We start from the raw sequence: 16,016 nt of genomic DNA on the forward strand, positions 1-16,016 counted from the left end.
GGTTTTTCCTTCTTTGTCTTTTGTCAGTGAGGTGGGCTCTGCGGTCTTCTTCAAAGGAGGTTGCTGCCCGTCAAACTGTGAGGCGCCAAGATGCACTGTTTGAGGCGATATCAGCCCACTGGCGGTGGTCAATGTGGCATAAATTGTAACTAGATTAGTGTTTCTGTGTTAATTAATGCATTGTGTTGCTTATTGTAGAGGGAGGGCATTGCTAGTGTAACCCTCACATGACAACCAGGAGTTGCAATGATCAGTGATTAACTAGTGTCTGAATGTAGAGCTCGTCGAAAGAACCAAAGACTTGTTGATCCAAACCAAGGCTTTTATTAGCAAAAGACCGGAGCTCTTCACAGGTGGCCGACCAGTTCGGAATGATCCGACCTGGCTAGGGACACAACCCTTTAAGGCCCAGACAATAGGTATGGCTTAGCTCTCAGCCAATCGCTGTAAGCACAGTCTAGATACAGTAACTATATACACTATGTACATTGGTGATAGATCTGTACTATCACAGTAGCACAGTTAGCGGAGTGGTTAGAGCAATGCTGTAACAGTGCCAGCGTTTGGGATCGGGGTTCAATTCCTGCACTGTCTGTAACGTGTTTGTGTACTCTCCCTGTGTCTGCGTAGGTTTCCTCCAGGTGCTCCTGTTTCCTTTCACCATTCAAAGCATACGAGGGGTTGGAGGTCAATTGAGTGTAATTTGGCAGCGCAGGCTCGTGGGTCGAGTGGGCCTGTTACCGTGCTACGTGGCTAAATTTAAATCTTGTGTCACTTCTCAGTGGACCATGGTTCTCAGGGAGTAAGGGAAGTCAGAGCAATGCCCTGTGGCTACTGGCAGTGGCCCTGAGACACCAGAACAATGCCCTCTAGAAGAAGAAACACACAACTACCCATTTGGAAAGCGAGGTAGAGACGCTGCAGCAGCATTGCTCCAGCCTGGGAGAAGTGGTCCGGGTCCCACAGACCCCGGCCCGAGAGTTAGAATGGAAGGGCACTGAACTGGCCAGCGAAGATGCAGCAGCTGGGAGCAGCTCGCCAGGCCAGCTGGCAGACAGTCCAAGGCATGATACTGCAGATGATGGTGCTGACATGTGTTCGGGGAATGGGAACAGATGGACGAACAGCGAGGATAATGAGGACGCTATCCTATACTACAAACATCCCCCAACCCCCCCCTCCCCTCCCACCCCCCCCACCCAGCATGCACCCAAACCTCTGCTGGCCAGTTCAGTAGCCACATAGTCCCATGGGAGCACTCTGTCAGCGTTTTCAAATGGCGATGCGGAGGAGAGCCAGGATGCCACGTGTAGTCATGACTCAGGCCCTCTCAAGACGATCAAGTCCTGGGAGTACTCCACCAAGCAGTTGACTGGTCTGGGGATCGCTACGGTCAAAAATTGTGTGAGTTCCTGGACACGTGACGGCTCTATATCCGGGAAAAGGGCAGTACTGGAGTGAGTCTGTCCTGCCTTGAAACAGGCATCCCAGGTCGTTTGGCCAGCAGACAAAGCCTTACAGTCACCTTTGGAGGCCATCAAATACAATGCTTTCCTGTAGAACCAGTTGTGCCTGCAGTCTGGGTGAGGACATTTCCCACCACCAACCCCCCACCCCAAGGCTGAAATAGGATTTGCAGCCCTAGGCAGATTGGGGTACGGTGGAGGATGGAAAGAAGGCCAATATGGAGCAGATCCTGCTTACTGGGCTCTACAAGGTTGTCCATCCCTGAGAACTCCAGGGTTACCCCTGGGTGGTGGAACATCTGGTAACCATTGCTCATTGCTCATTCCGACCCGAAGTGGGTGGTTCTGTCCCTGATCAGGACCTGCTGGGAGGAAGACAGTAAGGGAGTTTATCCCCTTGTTGGAAGGGCTAGAGTATGTATGTTCCAGAAGACAGACATAAGGGCAGAATCCTGATTTACCCATAAAGGCCTGTATGTGGCACTGTTGCGAGCATGGGAAGAACCGCATCAGTGGTGGGCCCACCCCTGCCATGTATGCCAACCGGACCGATCAATGCAAGGGGAAACACAGTAAAGGAGAGGATTAGTCTTTGAAAAGCACGGGTTCACCCAGCCTGCCCTCGGCTCCTCCCCCACCTGAGACCGTCCCTACACTCAGAAATTGAGGACTTGCAAGAAACAATGACAAAGCTGCAGAAGCAGCAGGGGTCGACCGCTGGATGGTGAACCTCTGCTCTGTTGCCATCGGATCATGGCAAAGGCTCCCGGCGGATTATAATTTTTTAAATAAAAAATATTTAGACATATAGCACAGAAACAGGACATTTTGGCTCACGAGCCCATGCTGTCCAATTGCACCCAATTAACACCCCCACAACCCCAGGTACGTTTGAAACAATGGCGGGGGGGGGTGAACTGGAGCCCTTGCAGACACAGGGAGAACGTACCAACTCCTTATAGACAGCACAGAATCCAAACCGCATTCCCAATCATTGGCGCCGCAACAGCGTTGCACTAACTGTGCCATCCCTGTTAATTTAGTAGGCCTTTCCTGGCCAGGAGATCAAAGACCATATATCCCTATGGCTGTCTACTGGAGAAAGGGGAATATCTAGCAGTGGATGGCACTGGTGGATACCGGTAACAAGCATACCATAATCTCTGGCAAATGCAATACATAGCAAAGAACACTATTGGTTTAGGAATGTCCACTCTTCCCACCAGGAAAGTCAACTTCCGCTGCCAAGCTGCTGAGGTCACTGCCCGTCCTGGTCGCTGCATCCCCCTTTGATAGACAGCTGCCGCATGCTACTGGGCGGTTCTCACCTCTGATCACCAGGCTGCCACCAAGCCCATCATGTACTGGCTGCACCTCCCTATCAAGTATTGGGTCACTCATGAGAGAGGCCTTGCCTGACGGTCCTTCATTGTCAAGTGTAAGTTGTACTTTGTGGACCGGGCTGGGGCAGCCTGATATGGTGAATGGCCTCCCCAAGCAGGTCATGTACTTGACCGAAGACGTTGGCCCAGGTATGAAATCCAATGCAGCAAGGGGAGAACGTCAAGTCAAGTCAAATTTATTGTCATCTGACTGTAAATGTACCATCTGACGAAGCAGTGATCTCCAGTCATCAGTGTAAAACATACAGACATACAACAAGACTTAGCATACATACAGGCAAACAATACTCATGCAGGACAAGTATTCATATATGCCCTAAAATAAACAAATATTGTTTTGTACATAAGAGAGTCTCGATGGTTAATGAGAACAGTTCCTTTGGTCATCTGGCAATCTCATTGTCTGTGGGAAGAAGCTGTTCCTCAGTCTAGTGGTGCTAGCTCTGATACTCCTGTATCTCTTCCCTGAATGGAGCAGCTGAAAGACACTGTGAGCGAGATGGAAGGTGTCTTCTTCAGACAACGATCCCAGCAGATCAAGCTGATTGGGGGGTTGAGGTGGGGGGGGGGGGAGAGAGTCTCCAGTGATCCTCCCTACCACTCTTATCATTATGAGGATTGACCTCCGTTCCATTTCTCTTCAGCAACCATACCAGACTGTAATACACTCAGCCAAGACGCACTCATAGAGCCCGTAGGATTGGACATTTGCAGGCATGGACCCCTGCAAACGAGGCGCTGTATCCCTCCTCCCTTGCGACCATTTCAGGTTCCAGCCCCACCCCCGACCGCATCACTAGAGTGTGCCAAGCATCACTAGTGTTTAGATTGACGTATGCTAGCGACTCTCAACCCACCCCCGGCCCTGCCCGTCAGCACAGGTTAGATCCCATGCGTCTGACAGTGTGCTCGCCAGTCGGCAAATTTTTAGTCGACAGTACTCCTCCCGCCCTGCCGAGCGAGTTCTTGAGCACTGCAATATGCCCACCCCCAACATTTGTTCTGGCGCCGACCCTGTATGAAAGGCTGACCTAATGGTGGCCGGTGGCCTTGCCCACATCAGTCTTCTCAGGAAGTGCAGTCACTGTTGCGCCTTCCTGACAAGTGAGGAGATGTAAACAAGTGAGGAGCAACTCCAAACTCCATGCAGACAGTGCTGGATTTGAACCCAGGTCGCTGGTGCTGTATAAAGGTTGTGCTAACCTTGACACTAACCATGCCACCAAGCTCATGAGTAATGAACCTCAAAATAGTAAAATTACTAATAGTACATGAAAACCCCTGGTACCCAGAACTCAAGCAACTGGCAGCCAGAAACTGGCAAAAAAATCGACAAAAATATATTAAAAAAATTAAAATAATAGGTGAAAATACGACAGTTTAAAATTGTAAAAGTCAATTTTCTCTGAAGGATACAAAAACATTGGGTGAAGATATTTCTTAGTCATGCTTTGCTTGCAGCAGTTTGAATAAAGCTGTGCAAAGCAGCAATGGCCTTAATTCAATGTAAGCACGGTATAAGCCTGATGTAGGATATGGAAATATAAACGAAAGGAGCAGGAGTCAGTGCAGTGCAGGTACCTGAGATCCTGGTGGAGTCCAAACTGGGAGGCCTGAACCCAAGCTGGAATCCACATGGCAATTGATGGCAATGGAGATAAGTAGGCAAGAAAGACACGTGTGTGGAAGCGAGTCTGGGTGAGTTCATTGTCATAGAGCTTGAGAACAGCAGGGAGTGTGGATGCCGAGCAGTGAAAGAGACTCTCATAGAACCCCTTTCAAAGAGAGGACATCTTCAGGGTCAGCATCCTTCTAAGTGATTTTGCAGGGGAGCAACTGAATGGAGTGGAGTGTGAAAGTCTGTAGACACTGTGATTGTAGTAAAAACACACAGAAACGCTGGAGGGATTTGAGAAACCCAAAATGTTGGTTTATAGATCTTTACCTCCTACAGACGCTGTGAGACCCACTGAGTTCCTCCAGCTGTGTTTTTACAACAAGCACAGCATCTGCGTTATTTTGTGCTGCACTCCAAAATCTTGGAGTAAATTAACATCTCTTGCTGCATCTAAATGCTGACCCTCTATTGCACCAGCACACCATCTATCAATTTCACAGTTGCAACTTTCAAAGGTTTCTTCATCAACATCTATAGAAACATATAAAATTAGGAAAGGGATAGGTAAGAGGCAGGAAAATTGGTAGGTGAGACCAGAACTAGGGGACGCAGCCTCAAGGTTCAGGGGAGTAGATTTAAGGAAAGCCTATTTTTCCCAGAGAGGAGTGAATCTGTGGAATTCTCTACCCAGGGAAGCAGTTGAGGCTACTTCATTCAACATATTTAAGGTTCACTTAGATTGATTTTTACATAAGCAAAGGAATTATTGGGTAAAAGCTAATGATCAGATCAGCCATGATCTCATTGAATGGCGGAGCAGGTTCAATGGGTCAGATGGCTGACTCCTGCTCCTATATCTTATGTTCCTATGTTCTTATTACCATATTTGTTGGGTCAAAATCAATTATTTGACAGTCATTTCTCTGAAAGATTAAAAAATGCGACCTGACCTGCTGAGTATTGATCATGCATCATGAACCCAAGGTACATTTGTCCCCACAACCAAGGGCCCTGAGAGATGGCTATTACAACTGACTCACCAGTTCTGTCCATGTGCCAGAAAACATAAGGAAATAATTGAGTTGATCTGCTCAGGCTGGCAGCTGAGACAATGCAAGCTATTTCAGTGAGATAATGTGAAAGTGCCTCCAGTTGCACAAAAGTCACCTCTCTGCACCTCTGCACTTTAAAATCAGCTAATGTGTCACACACTGAAAATGGCAAAGTTAAACTAAAAGCATTCCCATAGCCGGAGGCATCTCAGACTGACAGGTTAGATGCAGGAAACTACAGTTGCTAAATTCTTATATTCCAAAATAGAAGCGTTTGGGATGATTGAATTTCATAAACTCTAAAACGTTACTCACCATGAAAAATAATGGTGAAGTAATTGCAAGAAAACCTAGTAATTTGATTCTTTATTAAATTCCACCACTACTTACAGCTGAATCTGTTGTTGAATATTTTATTTTTGATTTTTCCAAGACTAACACAAATCCAAAACAACAATACCACCTTCTCAACAACACTGCACTCAGAGTCCATAACCCCCCCGCTCCCCGCCCACCCCCTCCCTTCCCTCCCATACCCCAGTACCACAAGGAAAAGATTATGTAAATTAAAAAAACATAAAGATCCAAAAATCTGTAGAGTCACTGACCCAAATATTAACCCAGAGGAACATAAAGTAAAATGAAAAAGACATGAAACAAGAGCACATCATCTGCGCCATGATGCACTTCATTAATCTCAATCGTTCCACTCTTAGTACGGATTGTTACCTTTCTTCTATTTGGAAGGGGTGTGGCGTCATATGCATATCTACATGCTGCAGATAAGGCTGCCATACCTCAAGGAATGTATCATTTTTCTTCCTCAATTTGTACGTGATTTTCTCCAGGTATTCCATCGAGTTATATTTGGTTGGGAGTCTGCTTTCCATGTGACTGCTATACACTTCCAGGCTACTGCCAAGGCGACCTTCACAAACTGAATTTGGTATCGGGACAGTTTAAAGCTTGCATCTATAATGTCTCCCAGGTGGTACAATCCTGGAACTTGTAGAAAATTCACCTTTGTCATTTTGTTCAGAATGTCCCCCAGAAGGATCTCACCTTTGTACACAACCAGGTTGAATGGATAACGATTCCAAACCCCACACAATTCTTGTCTGGATTTATGTAATTTTTGTGGAGTGAGGTACAGTTGATGCAAGAATTTATAATGCACCAACCTGTACCTGGCATTAATAACTGCTGTCATGCTGTCCCGACAGAGTTCTAACCAGCACTGCTCATGGATTGTTATGCCCAAGTCCGTCTCCCACATTTCCCTTGCCTTATGTAAGCCCAGCCTCGGGCCTCACATTGGAATAGGAGATACATCATAGAAATAAACTTAAAAGTATTTCCCTTTCAAATTAGAATCTCCATGTCACTACACTTGGGCAGGGCCATAGTGAGTCCCAATTATCCCTTAAGAAATATCTTAACTGAAGATAGCAGAAGAGGTTTGTATTTGACAAGTCAAACTTATTCCTCAGCTGTTCAAATGACACGAGTTACCCTTGTTCATAACAGTTCTCGATACACCTGATCCCCTTCTGGCACCAGGAGACGAAGATCATTATCCAGAGTTATAGGTATTAATCTGTTCTGGGACAGCTGAAACTTGACGTCAACAAATGGTAATGTTGCTGGTGTGTCAGAGACCAGTACATGCTCCTTAAAACTAAATGTGAACACGTTAAAACAGAGACAAAATAAAGGGAGAAGGTGACGGTTATACAGGTGTAAACATGTTTAGGGTAGCGATTCCTATCCTGAACAAATTTCCCCATCCTCTTCCCTCCTCTCTCATGTTTCTATTTTAGTCGAAAATTTAGAGGAAGTGTAATAAGATTGTGAAAACAGAAATTAGACAGGCTTCTTGAGGAACCTTGAGGAACAATCATCCAATTGTACAAGTGCAACCTGACGAAACAGCATTCTTGGGTCTTTGGTGCAAAGACATGCCAATGCACATCCAGATGTAACACATATAAGTGTGCACACATATGCTTACTTAATAGTAGAGTCTAATAGTAGATTTGTATGAGCAGTTCATTCAGTTATTCAGCAGTCTCATTGCCTGTGGGAAGAAGTGTTCCTCAGCCTGGTGGTGCTGGCTCTGATTCTCCTGTAGCTCTTCCCCGATGGGAGTAGCTAAAAGATTCTGTGCGCTGGGTGATAAGAACCCTGGAACAATTTTGCAAGCTCTCTTCAGACAATGATCCCGGTAGATTATGTCATTTGAGGTGGGGGTAGGGAAGGAAGACCCCTGTGGTTCTCTCTGCTAACTCTTATGGTCCTGTGGATTGACCTCCAATCCAATGCTCTACAGCAAACAGTTCCTCACTGTAATGCAACAGGCCAGGACCCTCTCGATAGAGCTCCTGCAGAACGTTGACAGGCTGGGGGCTGGTAGCCTTGACCACTTTAGTCTTCTCAGGGAGTGCATTTAATTTTGTGCCTTCCGAACAAGTAAGGAAATGTTGTGTGTATCAGATAAGTCACTCGGTAAGTGGACTCCGAGGAACTTGGTGCTATTTACTCTCAGTAAAGAGCTCAAACAGGGGACTGAGGAAGTCAAAAGGGGCCAAGAAATATCCTTGGAGAATAAAGAGAACCTGAAGGCATTTTCTATTCATTAAATACAGGAGGATGACTAGGTTGAAGATAAGATCACTCAAGGAAAAAGGAGGGAATTTATGTTTAGAGTCATAAATGTGGGAGAAGCAGTAAATGAGTATGTTCCTTCTGTCTTCATTAAGGAGGAGAATGATAATGAGGGCAAGGTGGGGAAATTCTATGTGTTTGGGCTTCTTGGGTATTCAGATGAACTTTCAAATGGATGTCACCTAAGGCTGATGGGATATATCCCAGGATTTTGAAAGAGGCAAGAAAGAAGATAGGTGGGACCTTTGCTGAACCTTTTGCTTCTTCACTGACAACAGGTGAGATGCTGGAGGACCAGTGATCACCCAAAGATTTAGGCCAGTCAGCCTTACATCAGTGATGGAGATGCTTGCATGTGAATTTATCTTCTTGAATACAGTTCTTTTCTACTGCCAACAAGTGGTAATTCTGTCTCACCTACAGGGTTGCAGCCTGCTGTCGGGCAGAAGGACTTGGGAAGTGCTTGTGCCTGAATCACAAAAAAATGGGTTGCAGGTACAGCAGGTTATTAAGAAGGCAAATGGATTGTTGGCTTTCATCTCTAGAGGAATTGAATTCAAGAGCGGGGAGGTCATGCTGCGACTAGTGACAAGTTACTGGCAAGGCCGCACTTGGAGTACTGTGTGCAGTTCTGGTCTCCATACTGGAGGAAGAATATACTGGTCTTGCAGTCGGTCCAGAAGAAGTTCACCAGGTTGATCCTGGAGATGAGGGGATTGACCTATGAGGAGAGACTAAATTGTCTGAGATTATACTCACTCGAATTCAGAAGAATGAGAGGAAATCTTATAGAAACATAAAATTATGAAAGGGATCAATAAGATAGAGGCAGGAAAATTGTTTTCACTGGTAGGTGAGACCAGAATTAGGGCACACAGCCTCAAGGTTCAGAGGAATAGATTTAAGATGGAGATGAGGAAAAACTGCTTTTCCCTGAGAGTAATAAATCTGTGGAATTCTCTACCCAGGGAAGTGCTTGAGGCTATTTCATTAAACATATTTAATGTTCAGTTAGATCGATTTTTACATTAAAAAAAAAAGAAATTAAGGGATATGGAGAAAAGACAGGTCGGTGGAGTTGAGTCAATGATCAGATCAGCCATGAATGGTGGAGCAGACTCGATGGGCCGGATGGCCGATTCCTGCTCCTAAATCTTATGTTCTTTGCATGTGATGTCATGTATGTATTCTGACAATAAATCTGAACTTTAAGCAAGAAGCATGATGGAGCATACTATATCTTTTCAAGAGATTCCCCACAGAGCTCAGCTGACTCTGTATCAGAACTACTGCATTGAACTGCTCACTCTGTGCTGTGTTAATAATGTAGAAATAAACCATGGGAGAAAATGTACTTTCTAATTCATTTTTATATTCTCAATTGTTATCCAATCCATATAAATTTGTACTGTCCCTACTTATGTTTTCCCCCTCCAGGTGCTTCTACCCTAACAACTCCCCCTCCACCCCACTCCCACAACTCAAGACTGTATGCAGCAAGAAGTGTGGAATACTAATTGTCAGATAACACAGACCTGGCCGAGGGCAGGGCTGGCACCAGAATTTTGTTAATGAGAAAGCTTCTGGGTCATTCTCCTTTTTGACCTGTTGCCTGTTGCAAAGCTATGAGAACCCTGGGAGCCTCTGTGAGCGGCAGTAACTGTCAGAGCCTCCATTGCTCCATTTGGAGGAACTTGTACATGCTGCAGTTGTGGTTGAGACGCTTGCCTTCTGATGCTGAAATGTCATGTGGGCTGGCTGTTTGAAAAAGACACGCTTTAATAATGCAGTCAGAAATAAAGTGAGGTTGATTTCTTTCCAAAATCCAGATAATTTGGTCAGATTTTCTATTTATTTCCCTCAAGGGTGAAAGGTGAAATGTTCAAACAGATCATTAAGGGGAATTTCTATATGCAGAGAGTGGTGAGTGTGTGGAACGAGTTGCCAGCTGTAGTGGCGAATGTGGCCTCAATTCTAACACTGAAGGAAAAATTGTATAGGTAAATGGAGGGCTGTGGTCTGGGTGCAGATCAATGGGAGTGGCTAGAAGAATAATTTGGCATGGATGGGATGCACTGAAGGTCCTGTTTCTATGTTGTAGTTTCAGTACAGCTTCTTCTGTAGCCAGAACCACCAATTTCCATCCTACACTATTTCAACCTTTGACTCGTCACCTTTCAATGGCCTTTCTCCTCTTTGGGATTTTCTCGGACATCCCTTCTCTGAGGTGCAGATGTTCTCACAAAGAGAGGAGCTATAAGCACAGATCAATCACTGGTGTCTATTTTCTTCTTCCTCTACTGCCTGGGCAGATAGTAAGGTCTGGGTATCAGAAATGGATAAGGGGCAAGGGTTGGTCTCTAATGAGGGGAGATTTTGTCATGGACACAAAATACACTATATACGGAGTCCCCAGGTTATGAATGAGATCCGCTCATACATCTGTCTTTAAGTTGAATTTATAGGTAAGATGAAACAGGTACATACAGTTCTATTTAGTGTTGGTTAGACAAATGTTTGTCTTAGTACTGTAAAAAAAAACACTAAGGTAACAGTTCTTAAAACAGTTTAGATAAAAAAAAGAAAAAATATCATCATTAAAAGTTAACACTCTCGTTCCGGTATGTCTTTCATACCGGAAGGGGCATTTGTGAGGTAACGTTATGGCTTGCATGAATTGGGGGCACAATTTGTTCATAAGTACCAGTTGTCTGTAATTTGGATGTTCCTAACCTGGGGAATCCCCGTACAGCAAAACCCCTGATATTTGGCATCTATGGGGATTGGTAAATTCCAGAAAAGTGTGTTTTATGGTTGCTTGAGATTTGCTCTTACAATACCTGACCAATACACTTGCATTAAGAAAATAATAGTTTAAAAAACAAAAAAACTATACTGTACTTACACTGTATAAACTGCATTTGCGTGATATATAAACTTTAAAGCATTTTACTTTATTTTCAGTCACTTTCATTGAAAACATTTAACTGTCGCTGCATCTGCAGGTTCCTCCCCCTCCACGGAGCCACCCAAAAACCAAACAATAACATTATAGATAATTAACCCCCTCCCCAAATTTACAGATAAAGCCTCTGTCTAGGGCGAATCTTACTAAGCAGGGATAAGGAGACACTTTAAAAGAGTCACCCCAATGGTAAGCAGCGTCAACCAGCTCTTCATCCTGGGTGACACCATTGCTGTTTCACACAACTGTATTCAAACAGCTGCTATGAGCCAAGCCCCACCAAGGCCATCTGCTGGCTGAATATTCACTCCCATCTTCACCAAAAGTCTTCAGGGAACATTTCCGTTTCCAATGTTAAATTTTTGTATTTTTAACATTTTATTCTTATTTATGTTTAAAAATTAATTTTATTCAATTTTTTTGCCGGTTACTTGAATTTCAGATACCAGGGTTTTTAGCGTGTTGGTTTTCTTTTGTTTGCCCAGTAAAGGCACCCACATTGGCCCAGCATCACTATTAAGATTAGAAAGAGAAGAAAGAGATGATAGGCCCTTTCAAACTGCCATGTACAATGGGGTTAAATGGGCAATTTGCCCAGTTAGTGCCCCAGTTATGCAGCAGTTAGAAAAGGTTTGACCTGGTCAACCCCGTCGGAATCCAACCAGGTCCCTGACGTACCTCAGAGGTAGCCAGGGAACCCAGTTAAACTTACCTAGGTCACGTCCACAGGCGATTTGAAAACAAAATTGGCTGACCCACTTATTCCATCAGCGCTTGCATGCGTGCGTCACTGGGCAGCTAGCATCCAAACATCCGGCAGTACTTTCGGTGAGTACATGATGTGTCATTGCCAGGTTGGCAATTTAATGCGTAAATCCCCCTGCAGTTTAAAAGGTGCTTCCAGCACCTTTGCCCCAGTTATTGCACCTTGGTCCCAGGAGGCCTACCCTGATGCTGCAGTTTAAAAGAGGCTACTGAGTGTCTGGAGATCCCACCACCTCCTCCTATTCTAGCACTGCCTGCATCCCCGTAACCTCCACCATCACATAATCTTCTTTCTAGGCCTGCTCCAGGTGTGTAAGCCACCTTCCTCGGCACCTGGCTCTGAACCCCCGAAGAAATCGGGAAACTTTCAGCACCTGAAGCCCTTTGGGGAGTCCTGCTCGCTCTGGCAAATGGCTCGTGTCTTTTATAGCCTGTGATTGACAATGGGGAGAAGTAAAAAGAATTAAGTCAATAAACCCACACCACTGATCACTCATACCCTGGAGTGGGGACTGCTCCTTCACTTAATATCCTCTACCTCGACATTGATTGAACGACTGCATTTGTCCTCAGGTTTATTTGTAACATGCCACCTTCACCTATAAAAGAGAGAAATAATTCAGATATTTGGGTACTCACAACTCCAATGGTATGACTGTTAGTGGGGTGAGACATTCATTGGTGCTGGGTCCATGAAGGCAAGTTCAAAAATTGAAAATTGATTGATAAGAGATAGGTGTGTTTTGTAGTGTATGAGAGAACAACATGCATGAAATCACCGAGCTGCTTTCTGCACTGAATCCAGTCCTTGAGTTGACCTGTGCCATTTTCACTTCCAATTGCCTCTGGGCACATGCTCCCCCTTTGGGATATGTCAATTTTTTATTGCCAATTAATATGGACTGTTTCCTTTGAAAACATCAATTATGTATTTTTTTTTTGCTATACACACACATATATACACAGGGTAATTTATATGAATTTACAGCCCAGTTATATTCCAAACTAAGCCCAACAGTTTATTTATTTCGTTTCTTTGCTTGCCGTCTGCATGGATGTCAACTTGGGTCAATGATCTCATGGAAAAAAATAATTGGGTGATATGAGTAAGATGGGTCTCTTGCCAAACTTAGCAATTTTGCTGCATCTATGTTTAAGTTCCACCTCTAACAATGGGATATTTTCTGTCAAGGATTTTCATAATTGGAATGTTGAAGAGCGAAAGAAATTCAATTGGAGTCTATACATTGCAGAGCTGAAAAACAGGCTGTTTTCAGAATAAAATCTAGGGAATACTTCTGTGAACTGAGTTTATATTAAAGCATGGAGTTAATCATGTGCCTTACACTTAATTGCTAAAAACAGACACAGCTTATTAAGTAAAGAAATCAATGTCATATTCTGTGCATTGTTTTGTACCTTTCTTTCCCTGGAGAACTGGGTGCAGCAGTAAAAAGGATTTGCAGGCAGGTTCACAGATTGATGTGCTACAAAATGACTGCTCATTCCAACGCCATAACTATCCTTGTATCACCTGGAGATCCAAGATGGGGGCAGGGGGTGGTGGTGTGTCGAATGGACCAGGATGCACACTTCTCCAGACGATGGGGAACAGCTGTGCACCACCCAGTTATCACCCTGGTGGGCATTCAGCTGTGCACAGATCTGGTGCATGTAGACCACACATGTCAAACTCTGGCCCGCGGGCCAAATTTGGCCCACGATATAATTATATTTGGCCCGCAAGATCATTTCAAAAATGTATTAGAGTTGGCCCACTGGCCGCCGCGCCAGTATAGCGCATGCACAGCTAATACTACAAATCCCAGAATGCATTGGCGTCAGCCCGCTAATCGCCCCCACCTCCTCTGTTTACGTTGCAGGGTCTCACCGTGGACTCTGGTTTTGGGGCCTGGCCGGTGTCAGTGGAAGCCAAGGCCGCTTCCCAGCGCCCGGAACCGGAGGCCTCGGGCCTGACCTCGCCAGGACCGTTGCCCACTCCACCTCCCTGCCGCAGGCCGACCCGCGACTCACGGTGACGAGGCCGCTGATCCGCCGAGATGCCGCCCTGCAGCGAGAGCCAATGCCCCCGCACTGTCGTTGTCCAACCCGATCGCCCGCAAACCCCGCCCTCCCACACACAGGCCTGAGTAAGTATTATGAACTTTAATCTCAGGATAAAACGATCTTTCAATAGTTTCATGTCACAGTGATAAATATATTCCTGGTTAAAAATGGTCCTGCACCTGGATACAAGCTCATTAGGCATAAAACTTGAAAAGTGTGTAAATCAAAGGATATCTGTACCAATGGAAAAAGGGCATGGCAAATAACCCTACTAGAGTTCATGCCCACAATCAGTCACCCATTTGATTGTTTCAGGAATCGTTATTCTCCCACATTCTCAATAGCCCTCAGATTTTACTATTCAACAGCACACTAGCAACATTTGACAAATCCTCTATAGAGAAATATTATTTATTGAATATTTTATTTCTCATTTGTTAATGCTTCTGGAAAGAGTTTATCCAAAACTATTATTAAACATTTATTTTAATAAGAAAAAGTTTAACATTACATATGTTGAAAGAAGAGAAAACATGCAGATGTTGTTGAAAATTTTCAATAAATATTTAGTTCGGCCCTCGACTTAGTCCAAGTTTTTAATTTTGGCCCTCCGTGAATTTGAGTTTGACACCCCTGATGTAGACGCTGAGTGTATCTGCGTGCTGAGCTCTTTCCTGAACCAGGTGTTGTGAAAAACAGGCCTGGCCTCCTTTCATGCAATGTGTTGTTCTGATGTATTTTGAAATACCAGCTATCCTCCACAGAAAGGTTTCTGCCGAAAAACACCTTTGCCCGCAGATCTATTAGGAATGACCTACACATACCACAGAAGAGGATGCAACGATCCTGTAGCATTGTTTTTCTGAGCAGAATATTTCAGATTTATTATCAGAATACATGCATGACATCAAATACAATGCTGAGATTCTTTTCTTTTCCTGCAGGCAAGGCAGAATGACCAATTATTGGTAGTGCAAAAAAAAACTACACTCGACATACACATGTAAACAAATAAAGCAATATAAAGAAACTGACTGTGCAATACAGAAAGACAAAAAAAATCAAGTGCAAAAGTAAGAGTCCTTAAATGAGTCCCTGATTGAGTTTGTGGTTGAGGAGTCTGATGGTGGAGGGGGAGCAGCTGTTCCTGAACCTGGTGGGGCGAGTCTGGTGGCACCTAGACCTTATTCCTGATGGCAGCAGTGAGAACAGAGCATGTGCTGGGTGTTGTGGATCCTTGATGATTGCTGCTGCTCTCTAACGGCAGTGCTCCCTGTTAGAAGTTTGTGATGGCGGAAAGGGCTTTGCCTGTAATGTCCTAGCCTGTGTCCACTACATTCAGTAGGGCTTTACACTCAGTGTTATTGGTGTCCCCATTCCAGACTGTGATGCAGCAGGTCAGCTCATTTTCAACCACACATCTGAACTGAAATCCAGCTTTTATTTCAAAAATAAACTTTATTCATTGAAATACATACAGGAAATACAAAATCGCATATTGATTTATTCATCTGCATGCTATTGCCTAGACTAAACATTCATGGTAACAGGCCATATTGGCCCATGAACCCATACTGCCCAATTACCCCAATTAAGCTACAACTACCTACACACTTGGAGTGCATAGATTACATTCTCAATACTGTTACATACATGACAATTATATAACACCTACTCTAATTTAATGAACTTATCTAAACTACATTTATATACAATTATTTAAACTGAAACTTTATGCGTGAATATACTGGTGTGTGTGGGGGATACCCCAAGCCATTACAACCCAAGGCTTAATTGTGGGAAAGCAGTTCCAAATTCAAAGTTCAGACATTTGGTGATGACACATGGGCTTCGGATTGAAGTGACACACAGGGTTTAGATGAATGGTGAGACATGCATATTTTAAACTGGTGAGACAAGCCTTAAATGGTGAGACACACACTTAGATGGAAGGAGTAGTTATTAAGTGGGTGAAAGAGTCCGTGGGTGACAGAAGGGTTTTAAGTCATGAAAAAC

This window comes from Narcine bancroftii, chromosome 2, assembly GCF_036971445.1.
Source record: "Narcine bancroftii isolate sNarBan1 chromosome 2, sNarBan1.hap1, whole genome shotgun sequence".
NCBI classification, from domain to species: Eukaryota; Metazoa; Chordata; class Chondrichthyes; order Torpediniformes; family Narcinidae; genus Narcine; species Narcine bancroftii.